Consider the following 16,562-nt stretch of genomic DNA (forward strand, 5'->3'; position numbering starts at 1 on the left):
TTATTTTAAAATGAAATTTACAACTTCCTAGTTGAAATCTAGTTGAAAGTACAGTATTTTGTGTAAATTTACTAAATCATCAAATTTGCCTACTCTTAAAGGGGGCCCCCACCGAATTTGTGCCCATTTGAATGTTATGTCAGCCTTAACTAGGGTTTGGGAAGTCTCGACATTCTCAAAGTCCCGGGACACGAGACAACCCACGATCAAAATCCTGGGACGTCCCGGGACTTCGAGACTTCTCAAAATAAAATTAGAATCGAGTTCATTTTTGTCGAGATGTATCAATAAAAAAGCAATTTTAGTAAAAATCAACATTTATTGAATATAAAATCAAATCCCAACATTTATAACGTTAATTAAAGTTTAAACAATTCGTATGTTTCATTCTTATAATCATATTCATTTTTTGAGAGTAAAATCTTATAATTATAAAACCAACTTAGTAATCATACTAATCATTAATAATCATCACCTAGTCGGTATTCATTAGTCATATAAATAATATAATAAACTATCAATTAGACTTCTTTTCTGATTTAATAAAATAGACATTTAAAAAAATCAGAGCATTTACAGCTTTATCTGACAATCTGTTTCTGATTTTTGTAATAATGCCAGACAAGCAGAACACACTCGTTTTCAACAGATGTCGGTTTTATTGTTTTTAAAGCTTTATAAATTAGTTCCAAACTTTCAGTACGTTTTCCGGTTGCTTCAAATAACTGAAACTCCTTTTTTAATGTTGCTCTTAATCTTTTTGCAAGAATTTCGGGTAGGCCTACATATTTTTCGATTTTTTGATTGATTGCCATTTGACTTTGAAACGACTCATAGGGTTCGTTATGTACTGTAGAGCTACTGGTAAAGTGGCTAGAAAATATAGTGTCGAAAGCGCTTATATCCCTCCATTTTAACCGTTGGGTCCACACATCAAGGTTAGTGACGTCATAGAAAAGGTGGCGCTGACGTCAATCATAGTGCTACTTTTGCTATGGCTAAATACAACAACATTGAAAGCGATTAAATTTGTGTTTGTAAAGTAAATAAATTCATAGGAAATGTTAGTCAGTGTTAATCAATGTTAAACGTTAATTTCTTGGTGACATTTTTAAATTATATAGATGAATGGGAGAAATATGCTGGTAGCAGTGATGGTAAAGGATTTTTAAGCAAAAGCCCAGCTAGAGCTCAGAGTGAGCATTAACAGTACTCTTTCGTTACTCCAATACTTAAATCAACAGTTCAAATATAGCTACATCCTAACGTTTCGTTTAATTAATTAATTAAGCCAGGAAAAAAATAATTTCTTCGGTATTGGCCGGCAGAATGCAGGTTGCAATGACCATTCTAATGCAGGTCAGTTTTTCACAATTATTAATTGCCTGAGCTTCTATAATTTGGCTAGGTCACATAAAACAGGTAATGTGCAAGAAAATATATCAATTCTGATTCTGTATGTACGGTCCTTGTAATCCAAAAAATGATTCTGGTAGACGATCATACAGCAATGGTTAGGAAATTTACGGTTTATTTAATCAAATGCATTTCGGGTTGGCTTATCTCCCAACCCCTCTTCAGTGCTGTCAAAGAATACAAATTATGGTAAGGTTTCCGACAATATTAAACATTACGTAAAGTGGAATACATTAATATAAGTTTCTTTTCTCTGTACCAAAATTACCACAACTTGATATAACAAATATTCAGAAAAAAATTGATGAGCTACTTGATCCTGGAGACATAGATAAGTATATTTCTGGTAGCAATTGGGCGGTAAATGATCATTACTCATATATCAGAAAAAAAGTGACTCACGTTTAATTTATTTCTAGTTGGCTGCACTGAACATAGAGAAATTGTCACTAAATATATTGTAAAATTTTACTTACTGACTAGATTACATTTCCTCATAAAGGGTCTGAATACATCTAAAGAATACACTAGAAAGCAAAAATTCTACCTAAAGCACAGACGAATCACATAGCTACCGTACTGTAACTGCAGAATTAGGCTAAGAATAAACGATTTCATCCAACTTTCTGACCAAATATTTAGTTTATATATATTACTCCACTGTAATTTTTAATTCCTTTCTTTTTCTTGAAAAAGGTGAGAAATCTACATGCATATTAATCTGTAATTTTTAAGATTTTTCAAATATGCAGTGTATGAGTAGTAGCATGAATTTTGTACCGTTTTCGAGAAACAGCTGCACATTAAAAAGTTTAGTTTATATGCGTAGGTACTTTTGGCAGTAGGCTAGTAATCGTTTATTCATTACATACTTAATTTTGTAATTTTATATTGGGACAATAAAGTAACATTCTGCATTTATATTTTATATACTGTGTAAAATCTAATTGAAATTTTATATTGCTTTATACTATGTCACATAATACTGTATGAACGGTATACAGTATTATGTAGCTGATGGTATTTGCCTAATAAGTTCTAAGTGGAAGAGGTTCACAAAGCCATATAAAAGTTGCATTTTATTATTAAAAATATGATAAATTCTATTTTTTTAGTAAATATGAATAAACCTTGTTGGTAATAACAAGAGTAGATTACTCTTATACTCGAAATCAGCTGCTCTAAATAATACTTGTTTGTACAGTACTCAACAGTTGTAATGTAAAAATAGACAATACAGTGTAGGCTATTTGATTTAAAAAGAATCTTAATTAGCATTAATAAAATCAAATTCCTTCATGAATAAATGTTAATAAAATAATACTATATAATAATTGATTGCTTGTGTTATGATTTATTATCGATCTAAATTCTTTTACTACTAAAAATCCCACTTAAAACCAATATAAACATAGGATGATACAGCCAATGTAGCACAACGATTGACAGCAGCTCCTCTAGCGGTAAGCGAAAATAAGCTCGATTCCGACACTATATTTTCTAGCCACTTTACTACTGGTATTGTGTTCGGCGTCCATTATTTCCAAATCTGGCGTTTGAATACGAGGGATATTTTCAAAAAGTCTGCAATACAGATCTTCCGCAAAAGCAATAAGTGCAGTTTTATTTAAATTCGAAGTAAAAAAAAATCTGTATTTTGCGACTGTATTTTGTAAGTGAAATTGACGACTGACTGACTGAGCTGATAGTGCTGACACAGGCAGTCACAAATGCCACGATCTCATAAACAAACGTCACGAAATAACAATATGGCGGCGAACGTATTTATTGTGTACTCATTCAGTAAGTTATGTAGGAGTATCAAATAATTACTCGTTAAGCTAACAAATGGCGCTCTCATTGACAGAGCGCGGGAAGTTAATAAACTTTATTATGACCTTTTAAAAATAAAATTATTACAATTCAATTTCGACAAGCGTGTCTCGAGTCTTGACCCGAAAGTCTCGGGACCCGACAATTAAATTTAGAAAAAGTTCCGGGACCCAAACCCTAGCCTTAACGTTCATTTAGGAATTGAACAAAGTCGACGCGATGATATGGAATCTTTAAGCTATGTCTTAATGTATTTCCTTCGAGGAAGTCTTCCTTGGGAGGGATTGGTCGCTGCAACCAGAAAACAAAAGTACGAAAGAATCTTCGAAAAGAAAGCATCTAAGGTGTGTTTCAAATTTATACGGACACGAAAAAATTAAAGTGAAACACAAATTTGCTGCATTAAGTGACAAATGTTTTATTAAAAATAATATGGATTTACATGTTTCTACACTGCAAAAGAAGAATTTTAATCAAACATTAACATTTTGTCACTGAAAATAATGTTTATGAAACTCTTATACAAAAAAACTGTTACATATTTATCCGGACAGGTTTCAAATTGCAAAGTTTTCTTACAATTTAATGGCCAATGTAACCACCATTTAACTTAATTACATTAAATACTCGATTAGGCATTGTTTCAATTAGATTCTGAAGGAATTCAATCTTAAGTTTATCCCAAGCATCTGAAATTGCTGCCTTCAAATCATGAATTGTGGAAAACTGCTTTCCATTGGCATAAACTGTACGAACCATCATCCCCCAAAGATTTTCCATCGGATTCAGGTCAGGGCTTCTAGCAGGCCATGTCATCAGATTAATATTTTTACGTTTAAACCACATTTTTGTTGATTTAGAGGCATGCACAGGGGCATTGTCTTGTTGAAAGATCCAATTTGGTCCACAAATATTTGGTCCAGCTTCCAATAAATGATCTTCAAGCATGCCTTGATACTTCTTTGAATTCATTCTTTGAGTTATAAATGCTAAATCTGTGGTTCCGTTGAATCCAAACGCACCCCACACCATTATTGATCCCCCACCCATTTGGCGTTTTGAAAAAATTTGTTTTTCGGTTCTTAAATCGTGCCAATAATACTTCCAACCGTCTGGACCATCTAAGTTGAATTTTTTTTCATCACTGAACAAAACTTCAATCCATTCTTCGGACCATGTCATGTGTTTTTGTGCCCAATCAAGTCTGTCACTTTTGTGCTTTAATGAAAGTGGTGGCATTACGGCTTTTTTTCTGAATTTTAACATTGGAGATGTATTTAAAACTCTCCACACTGTTGTGCTGCTACAAGGCAAGTCTAATTCTTTTTTTATTTTTCTTACTGATGTTTGTTTTGTGGAGCAAACCTTGATGATTTGTCTACAATCTCGAGGAGTAAGCTTGGGTTTTGGACCTGTCTTGAATTTTGGTACATCCTTGCCACGTCTTTTTGATAAATAATCACCAACAGTTGATTTTGGACGATTTATATATGCTGCAATTTCTCTTATTGACTTGCCTTGTGATTTATAGGCATCAATCTTCCCTTTTTCATAATCAGATAAATTCTTTGTTCTACCCATTTTAGAACGTTGAACAACATAAAGAATTTGTATTACAATTAGATATGTAAGCTAATTTGCATATTTCAATGCTTGAAACTAAACAATATTCTGTTTAAGTCATAAAATGAGTGCCTGTCCGGATAAATATGTAACAGTTTTTTTGTATAAGAGTTTCATAAACATTATTTTCAGTGACAAAATGTTAATGTTTGATTAAAATTCTTCTTTTGCAGTGTAGAAACATGTAAATCCATATTATTTTTAATAAAACATTTGTCACTTAATGCAGCAAATTTGTGTTTCACTTTAATTTTTTCGTGTCCGTATAAATTTGAAACACACCTTACTTCTATCGAAACATTATGCAGCGGATTTCCCGATGAATTTGCCAATTATCTGCGTTATCGCAGAAGTCTAAAATTCGAAGAAGCTCCCGATTATAAATATCTCCGCAGCAAATTTAGAGATTTGTTTTATCGCATGAATTTCAAGTACGATTATATATACGACTGGAATATTAAACAAAATAATTGACTGATCGGATAATGCAGGAAATTATGATAAACTGAATTTTAAGATATGATTTATGCTTAGTAAATTTTTTAAATTTTATGTTTGATTAACGTTTTCTTAATTAAACGCAAGTTACAGAAAAACACAACGGCTCCTAAATCCTTTTTTTATTTCGCGCAACGTATCGAGGAAAGAATTTGTACTCGAAATCCCTTAAATGGATTTATATAAAATAAAATTCTATCATAATCAAGTACTTTGAATTATTTCGATGCTTTTCTACAGGAAATTCATACTGGTATTTATTAGGATTTGGAAAATTATGTTCAATTGTAAAATAATTGTCAATTTGTTGTAATAAGTCTGCCTCTTCTTAAGAATTAAATATTTTTCCACGATATACCCAGCTTTATTTCATAAATCTTGTTGCATAAATAATTTGATAGAAATTGCCGAGATAATAAGTATAAACTTACAAAATTTACAAAAATGCTCAAATAGATAATATTTTAGAAGTGTCTTTTCACTTTGACTCTTTCACACACACCATCAGAAAACAATTTTGCCATTTTGCTGTGAACTTATCTTGTTACACTTGCAAAGACAAGAAACTCGAATATTATATCTAAGCAATGTTTTTTCCCTAGAGAATCCCTAGGTTCAAAAACATTGCTGACAACGTTAAAACCCATACTAGACCAAGTTGTACAAATGTTAACTTACATCAAGTCAAGATTATTTAAAATGCTTTTTTAAAAATTTGAATATCTATGGAAGCTCATCTTTGCTTTTGCACGTTCAAGTAAGATTATTATTCAGGGCCAAGTGATGTCTATTTTAAGAACTTAAGAATGAATTATTGGCCTTTACCTAAAATGAAGGTACGAATGATTTTATAAAATGTCTTAAAAATGTTATTTGGTTTCTTAAAGTGGCATACTTAGCCGATATTTTTAATTACTTGAATAACTTAATACAAACAAACAAACAACAAACAAAACATGAAAATATTTAGACATTCACTTACAAACGTCAGCATTTCAAAAAGTATCTCTGAAAATCTGTATAACGAATAACGTGACAATCGTAGGCTAAAATAACCAAGCTCTTTATACGGTTATTGCAGTGGCGTGCCGTCATTGGAAGCGGTGGAAGCGCCGCATCCACCTTCCAATCACCTTCCCTTGTAGTTTCTAAAATATAAATTTTCGTATTTTAACGTACTGTACTTCGAATTAATAAAAATTAATATTTTATTATAACGTCATTATGTATCTTAATAAAAAATTCTATACTACATGCAGTGGTGATATTCGAAATATTTAACAAGGGGTTCGCTAGCAGAAAATTTTTCCCTGACAATCACCGACAAACGAAATGGAAGTTTTGGCTAGAAATAAATACAATACCTTTTCTTGCAACCATATATCTAACAGTCAGTGGCGTATTTATAACGTAACGAGCCATGGGAGAAGGCCAGGTAACAATAGTATTTTAAAGCTGTCAACCTTTTTTTTTTTTTTTAAGGCAGAGAAATTCTTTACCGCAATATGGCGCTTCTAGAAATAGGCACATATCATCATCTCTCGAGATACAGGTACATTATAATTTTTCTTTCGCTGTCCATAGCCCGGCACGTGTTTCACAGCCATCTTGTATTGTCTCGCGCGCGTGGCATTCTGGGATCTCTCTTATGACTCTACTTTCAAGAACACTCTTGAATCGATCGCGATTAAACCTCGATTGCGACGGTCGAGAGAGATCGCACCAAGACATACTCCCCGACCTTGCTCACAATCTAGATTAAAATGCTCGGTGCAAACGGGGTATAAGGCCCTAGTTTAGTAGGGCACCGAGCATTTCAAACGGGGTGTTTGCCCCGTTTTTTAAAAAAATATATTAAAATATGCGTATAATACGCATATTTTAATATATTTAAAAAAAAACAAACCCACTGAGAAATGTTCCGTGTGTTTAACAAGGTTCGGGAAACTGAAAATTTTAACAACGGGTTCGCCCGAACCCGCTCGGAAAACTGAAAATTTTAACAACGGGTTCGGCCGAACCTGTGCGAACCCGCCGAATATCACCACTGACTACATGTGAAAAAAACGATAAGATTGCTATTGTATATTCGAATGTCAGTGGCGGAATGGAAGCGCTTCCGAGACAGCTCTCAAGGCGAGAATAACTGAATGGTGTAAAGCAGCCAGAGGGCATTGGCGCATGCGCTTTACAGAGCACCAACCTCAGCCGGTTTAGCTGGTGGAAACTACACACGCGTAACGCTTCCAACGATTCTATCCCTTAGCCACTGGGTAGGGAGCTATCTGACTAAGTGAATTGTTTAAGATTTAAAAAGTAAAGAGTATTCAATGTTATTTTTATGTACGTTTTTTTGCAAAGTTATATTTAATTACAGTGTAATTATACTAGCAGGTAGGCCCGGCGTTGCTCGGGCAAAAGTAACGGCAGCGAAGATTAAGATTATTACGTTATAGTCAACCTTACCCGTTTTCACAGAATGCAAGAATTGGGTCCCCCTGTTTCTAGACTAATTACAGAATTGTTAGATGGGTCTAAAAATATGTTCGATTTCCCGCAAAAACGAAAAAACTGCATCTGCGTCTTGCACGTCGCTTTCTCTTAACAATTCCATTGTTACGTAACACTTCCATTGTTGACATTTCCATTGTTACTTAACACTTCCATTGTTGATGAAAGTGTTAAGACTTAGTCCTGTCCCTCTCCCCGTGGGGAGGAATTTCGAAAAATCCCTTCTTAGCGTGCGTCCTCGTGACGTACCCTAACTGTGTACCAAATTTCAACTTTCAACTCCTAACCGTTTGGGCTCTGCGCTGATTATTATTATTATTACTATTATTATCAACTCGTCTCGATTATATATATGGATCGACAGATTTTCAGACAAAATCTTTAGAATTTTTATCACTTAATGTTTTTCATAATATTAAAATTATTAACAATTTTTCCAAGCGTGTTTTAATTCTTTAAATAAGTAAATTTTATGGGAAATTTTTTGATTTATCTAAATTACGTAGCGAATCGCAATATTTATATTCTTGTCCGGATTGTATCGACAAGTAACTCTTAAACATAAAACATATTATAATTAATGTCGTCCGAACAAAGACGCACTAAAAGAATTATATGATTTGATATCATTCAGTTTTACGGTATCATCTACCAGTGGGTCTGCTGAGCGCAGTTTTTCGACCACGGAGCGGATTCATACATTGGCCAGGAACACTCGGTTGGAGGAAAAATTGTGGTCGCTAGCGTTGCTTTCGATAGAAAAAGTGATTTTAAATACGTTGATGGAGTCGACGACTAGCGACTTTTATGATAAAGTAATTAACGACTCTGCGGAAAAAATCGCCGAATAGAATTAGTTTATAAAAAATTAAAAAAAACAAGTTTTTCTATCATTGTTTGTATCATATCAATTTGTATTATGTATGTCTTACTTGTATTTTAGAACTAAAATACATAAATTGTTTATTTTTGTGATTTCCAGTATTTGTTTAAAACTTTTATGGAAATGTCATGTTCCGGACAGGTCCGAACCGTCACGAAAGACGCGAAAAAACGGTTAATTTAGAAAAAAATTTATTAGTTTAAAAAAACATAGGAAAAAGTCGTTTGTAGTCGGACACCCATTGTTTATATCAAACTGCGCGGCAGAAACCATAAATCGCAAAAGGAAGTCGTCCTATGATCGGTGGAAGATCGAATTCGTCTTCGATTTTGACTTTTCTCGCGCTCCAGGTAAGAGTCTCGTTACGTTTAGTAACGAGGGACCAACCACTCGGGAAGCGTGATTGAGGGAGAACGACCGATCAAAATGGACGAAAGAAAGAATGGAGATGGACGCTCAGGACGTTCGAACGGCTGATTGTCCTAAAGCAAACTATTTTGTACATAGTGTATGTTTATTTTATGTTAAAATAAACGGTTTTTGTCAGATACTTGTCGTCTCTACAGCCACCACCCATTTACGAATGGACCCTAGACCATTACTGACGCGCAATTAACTGATTGTCCCTGGAAGTCGGCTTCTTACAGAAACACAGCTTCCCTATCATCAAATGTCACGGCACGCCACTGGGTTATTGTTTTAATATTTGTTATATTATACTATTTGATTTATATAACTACAACGATTACTATACGTAAGGGTTTATCACACCGAGTGACCTATCTAACACATTTTAAAATTTTTAAATTGTGTACAGAAGAAGAATAAAAGAATTTTTAAAATCTGTTAGATCGGTCACTCCGTGTGATAAATCTTTACGTAAGGTAACCTTTGTAGTTATATACACCAAATACTATTGATATAATGTAATATAATAGAAGAGTTAGAAGTACAAAAGGATCCAATAATCTTATTGTGTGTTTTTTTTTTTAGTTGTTTTTTTTGTCCGGGCAACGCCGGGCTTACCTGCTAGTATGTACAGTACAGGTAACTCCCGTATAACACGGCACTTCTGTAGCACGGATTCACTCTAACAAGGTTCGAGAATTGGGTAAAACCCTCGTACAACATGAAATGTAATAAAAACTATTAAAAGCGAACTTTATCTAATTTGAAATTAGGGAAATCCCCGTACAACAGTTCAATAAACGTGATAAAGCTTTTAAGTGCGAAAGATACATCATTTGATATTTTTCGTTCGAGCGTGTACGTACTATCAGATTTTCCTGCATAATTTTCGTGAACTATTAGTACTTGAGTACAGTATGTAAATTTTCTTTTCCCGCCTGTCGATTCACGTGGTCCTTCTCGAAACTTGTTTCAGCGTTGCCAGATCTCGACGCTTCTGCTTTTGGTGTTGTTTAATTTATTGGGTTGTTCGGAAAGTAATTTCGTTTTTTTATTACTAGAGGAATTAGATGTATTTTTACCAGCCAATTTTATTTAAACCACATTTTCATTATATACTTCGACAGCTGACATTTTAAGGTTTATTTGTAAAAAATTTTGTTTGATTCTGTACAATTGTTTTTTTTTTTTTTTTCGGTGACCCATCAAATATGGAAAATCGAAAGCATCATTTTTGGCATATTTTGCGTTTTTATAACTAAAAAATCAAAACGCTGTTCAAACAAGAAAAAAATTGTGGTACATGTTTGGAGAAGATGTGTTGATAGAAAGACAGTGCCAAAACTGGTTTACAAAATTGCGTTCTGGCAATTTTAATATCGAAGATACACCACATTTTGGATGGCCATTTGAAGCCAATGAAAACAAAATAAAGGTACTGATTGAAGCAATCTGCCGTATAACAACACGTGAAATCACTTAGAGATTAAATCTGTTAAATTGAACCGTTTATTACTACTTAAAATGAATTGGTTTTGTTTCAAAGCTCGATATATGGATTCCACATGTTATTAAAGAGAGATGCTCTCTATGGTGGGATTTTAAAGAAATTTGTTTTTGAGCTTTTACCAGACAATTTAACAAATGATTCGAAAGTGTACTGCCATCGAGTAAACAAATTGAGTAATATCATCAAACAGAAAAGGCCAGAATTGATCAACAAACAAAGTGTAGCGTTTTACCATGATAATGCCAAATTTCACACAAGTTTGGTAACTCGTCAGAAACTGTTATAGCTTAGATGGGATGTATCATCACACCAACCATATTCGCCAGATCGGGCACACTCAGATTATTACTTGTTCCGGTCTATACAAAGTTTTTTTTTAACTGTAAGACATTTACTTGAAATGATGGGTGTACTATAGATTACTCCCTATTGAATTTCAGGACTTTGATTATATATTTGAACTCAGGGGACCGAGACGAGTTCAACGGTACCCTATTTTTTGACCGGAGACGAAAAATAAAAAAGTTATCACACTTTTTAAGTTACCATACTTTTTTAATGCTCTCATGCAGACGGCACCGTAGTTGTTAGTATTGCCATCTTGCGGTAAAGTCTGCAAACCGTGACGTCGGACTACGGTCATCTTCCGGAGGGTAAACACGCGATACGAGAGCGGAGAGAACGACGCGATTTCCGATCATCGCGCGATCGCAAACATGGCGGCTGTTCCCCAGTGGCGTGCCGTGACATTTGATGACAGGGAAGCTGTGTTTCTGTAAGAAGCCGACTTCCAGGGGCAATCAGTTAATTGCACGTCAGTGATGGTCTAGGGCAGTGGTACTTAACCTTTTTATACTCGCCGCCCACCAAATATTTCATAATTTTTTTGTGACCCCCATTTTTTAATAATAATTTATATTTGATAATTTGATAATTTATCTATAATAAATTGATTTTTTTATTATTGCTTTATTTTTTATATAATAAATGTAAATAATAATTTTATTATTTCATTATCTATTTAAATAACATTCAAACTTCACAATTAAACATGAAAACTCATTAATTTTTAACATAAAATAAAATAAGAAACATGTCGATAAATCGATCCAATGTCGATGCTAAAACAAAACTAAAACTAAAACGCCCACTTGTGGTAAGGATTTTGCATAACTTTTGCAAAAATATTTAAATTTTCAAAGCCTACTATTTTTCCTAATTATTTTTAAAATTCCAAGCATTAATAGTTTCTTAGAATTGCTTTGGAATAAAAGAAGTAAATACTGCGGTGTAAGTAGCATATTTACATTTATTTCTTCTGTACTAACAAAGTTGTATGTAGGAAGAAATACAAAATAAATAAATAAAAACTAAATAGGAAAACTTTATCTTTCTTATTTCACTTTTCAATACGATATTCGGATTATACATCAATTTTCTTTTTATTATATTCTGAAGGAAATTTTGCATAATTTGGCGGCCCCCGGCAAACTTCTTATGGACCCCCAGGGGCCACGGCCCCCTGTTAAGAATCACTGGTCTAGGGTCCATTCGTATTCATTTGTTCGGTAAGCCAGTAAAAACTGTAGACTTCTCTAAATGTATTTTTAATATCACAATTACATTCCGAATCGCTAGCCACGATATAAGGGCTAAAATTAAAAATAAATTATAAAAACTTACTCGGTGAAATAAAATGTGCGGTGGATATACATACCTGGTACAATGTATTGTTTGATTGTATTAATATACTTTTAAAGAAAATTATAATTAAAATATAGCTTTGTAAAGAAACGTACATAAAAATAACATAAAATATTCTTTACTTTTTAAATCTTAAAACAATCCACTTACTTAGTCAAATATCTTGATACGAGTAGCTAATGAATGGAACTAGTGACGGTCCAGGTAGGTGTGTAGTGAGTGTGTGCGTGCCAAATCCCGAGGGTGCCGATACCGGTCAATGTCAAATGCCTCTTTTGTCGCATCACTAGTATATCACAAAGGACGCCACAGGGCTGTTGTAAATTTTAAACGTTTCTCACCGTAGCTGTAAAAATCTAACTATGTTAAACTTAATAGTCATTCGTTTTTTAACTAATTTGTTTTAATACCAGGTGTACATGGAAATCAGTTTCCCACTGTACTGAGCGAGTGATTAGTTCTGTTAAGCTTTTGTTGAATTAAAATTCTGGCTCTTTCAACAGCGTTTTATTTATGTCCCCATTCCCTAATCTCTTAATTATTTAGTCACTTCTTAAGTAGAAATAAGTCGAAACCAGTTACTTTGTACCTGAATATCTGTAGTCTTGGGAAAACAGTGGAAATACAAATTTTTATGACAATGGATATATAAATCGTAAATTTAAGGAAAATAAATTCTACAGCTTTTTTTTGTACCATTGTATGTACTGTACGTCTCATTCATTAAATTTGGTTGTAAATGATGCTGCCAAAGTAACAGTTAATTTTTAACACTGTACTAGAATTGTACACGTTTTTTCTGCATCCCCTTACAGATGGGACGTACTAAATCGTAATATCACCGGTTTAACATTGAAATCCGTAAGTAATATAAGATGGGAGAGCGGAATAAACGCAGAATAAATATATCAAATATTTTAATGGAGTTTTTTTAAACTCCTGTCAACTATACAGAACTATCATAAAAACGTGCCAGTAAACTCCTATCGGTTGGGTTGTTATAAATCTAGTCTAGGGTGGGCAACCCTTTTTATAACATGGGCCAGAATAAATTTTACATTTTTTTCCGCGCCGTAGTAGTTAATTGACGCCTTCTTGTGACTCGTAATTTTTTTAGTCTGCAAATATGAAATAAATAAATAAAAAGTTAATTACTACATTTATTTTTTTATCGTTTTCGAAAATTACAAAGAATTGGAAAAATAACTAATTAATAGTTATTTTTCAAATTTAATAATCTATTAAAGATCTCGCGGGCCGGATAGAAACTTTTCGCCAGCCGTAGCTGGCCCGCGGGTTGCCCGCCGTTGATCTAGTCTGCTCGTGATTCACATAATCGGGCGAGGGTGGCCGAATATCTAGCAGGCGGCTAACAGCCCACAACCGCTCCGGGATATAAAGTCGCGTACTCTTTACGCGTGTGTCGCTTCTACCAGCTAAACCGTGACGTTGGTGCTCTGTAAAGCGCATGCGCCAATGCCTATAATCTGGCTGCTTGGAAGTTGACAGGCAGGCGGCTAACAGCTCAGAACCGGTCCGGGTTATAAAGTTGGACTCCGTACGCGTGTGTCGCTTCTACCAGCTAAACCGGGTGAGGTTGGTGCTCTGTAAACCGCATGTGCTAATGCCTATATAATCTGGCTGATTAGAAACTGACCCGGTTTCGACATTCCTTCCGCCACCGAATTATTCGAATATACAATAACAATCTTATCGTTTTTTTCCACATGTAGTATAGAAATTTGTAAAAGATACATAATGCCGTTATAATAAAATATTAATTTTAATTAATTCAAAGTACGTTAAAATATGAAAATTTAAATTTTATAAAATACAAGGGAAGGTCATTGGAAGGTGGAATCGGCGCTTCCATCGCTTCCAATGACGGCACGCCACTGCTGTTCCCACTGTTCGTGCTCCCGACTGACCTCTCGTACGGGAGCCACCACACGCCGCCATGTGCTAAACTAGTGATCGATTCACGGTAGTTCTTGAACAAAGTAAAAAAAGGGGGGGAAACGTCTACTAAAGGCAATTTTAACGGCAAGCACGCGACTCCCGATCGCGATAGCGAGGCCGACTTAGCGGAGAGCGACGCGACTCCCTATCATCGCGCGATCTCCGGAAAAAAGTGTAATAACTTTTTTATTTTTCGTCTCCGGTCAAAAAATAGGGTACCGTTGAACTCGACTCGGTTCCCTGAGTTCAAATATATAATCAAAGTCCTGAAATTCCATAGGGAGTAATCTATAGTACACCCGAAATGACAATGTCAAAAATCACTTGGACCAGTTTTTTGTAAACAACGATCAAAATTTTTATGAATGTGAAATCATGCCACTGGTGCTCATGACAACAGGTATTTGGTCAATATATAATTCAATAACATGACAAAATGGTCAATATATAATTCAATAAAATATTTATTTATTATAAGAATATTGCGTTTATTTTTCTATGGAAAAAAACGAAATTACTTTCCGAACAACTCAATATATTAATATGTGTCACTTCTTAAGAAAATTTTAATAAAGATATTTATCTTAATTATGAAAATATAATAGCATGTTTTTTAATTTTTGGAACCTAACACCCCTTTTCGTACTAGTTCTTTGTTTCGTATAACACGGATTCGCATAATACTGCAATTTTTTGGAACATAACTCCCGTGTTATACGGAGATTACCTGTATATATATATATATAATACAGTAAATTAAATTTTTGAGGGTTCTTATCATTATTGAACACTAAAAAATCATTTTCTTATGAATAATTAGCCAGCTAATTTTCTTAGAATCGTAACTGTTAGTATATAAGTGTCTTTATGAAAGAAACAAGTAAAACGGCAAAGCCGTATTTGGGACAAGACTATGTCTCGGAGACTCGCTGCTAAGCGGGATCACTTCGACGCTCACGGCGGGTCTCGTTCTCATTTTCCAATTTTCTTTGGCATCGCTGGTTTTGAGCGTTCAAACTTCAACGGCCACGGCCACGACCACTACGTCGTCCATGAAGCATTTTCGGTGAAATTAAACTATCCAATGTCGAAATTTCTCTCCGTTGCGTGTCGCTCCGGGTTGAATTTTTGTTGTGCCTAACGAAAATTTCCCGTTTTTGAAAAAATAATTGTGGCTATTGTATCGTTCGAAATTATTTTTTTTTTATTTTGCACAAAACAAAATATAATTTTTTTTCTTTTTACATTAATTTATTATATTTCGGAAGTTAGTTTTAATATAAAATTATAACGACGCGCCATCTAGTTTCAAAAACGTTCCGATGATGAAACGAGATATCTCGGGTCAACCGGTCAAGGTCAGCACACGGAGACCAGATATATATAGGGAATAACACGGGACAGGTAAATGGGTTTTTTCAAAAATTCGTTTGTCAAAATTCGATTTCACAACGTTCGCATTTCCAACTTCCTAACGAGCAACGCATGCGAAAATCTCGCACTATTGCCTGTTTGTAGTGTCGCCATTTTGTATTTTATTTTGACTCGGTTCCCGGTCCCCTAAGTACAGTACCTACAAGTCTGGTTTTTTTATGCGCGCATGACTTGTGCACCTAATACTCTGTGCCAAATTGCAACTCCTGACATGTACAGTGTACTCCTTCATACCTCTAAGCTGGTAACCCAGCCGGCAATACGATTTTATAAACAAGACATGTCTTAGTCTTGTCAATAAGTGACAACAATAACAGCTCCTAGAACGTTGTTCACAACAGCAGAAGTGAGAAATAGTGACAGATCATCAAACTGGTTGAGAAAAAGTGACTAATTTAAAAATAATGAGAATAGTGATCCGTTCCGAAGCCTGCAGACAGAATTTTAAAAATCTGCTGTATTCTCGCGCAAATAAGAACATGCTCTTACACGTGAAAAACGCTTGTTTTCGCTGTTTGAAACACAAACTGCATGCTCTTATGTCAGCGTTTTCTTCCTCGTAAAAGCACCACACTACTGTGTCGACATGAATCTATGTATACTGATATGATATCTCTGTGGTAACAATTATTAAAAATTAAAAAATATGCTTCCCATACTATAAATTTCTTTTTAAATACTGAGTTAGGCACTGTGTTCTGCAAATTACTTATTTTATCTATCCAAGAGCCGAAATATGGTAACCATTTTAAATTCATCACTTATTCACCTGAATCATGCAGC

Source organism: Centruroides vittatus, unplaced genomic scaffold, assembly GCF_030686945.1.
Source record: "Centruroides vittatus isolate TY-2023 unplaced genomic scaffold, ASM3068694v2 contig_898, whole genome shotgun sequence".
NCBI classification, from domain to species: Eukaryota; Metazoa; Arthropoda; class Arachnida; order Scorpiones; family Buthidae; genus Centruroides; species Centruroides vittatus.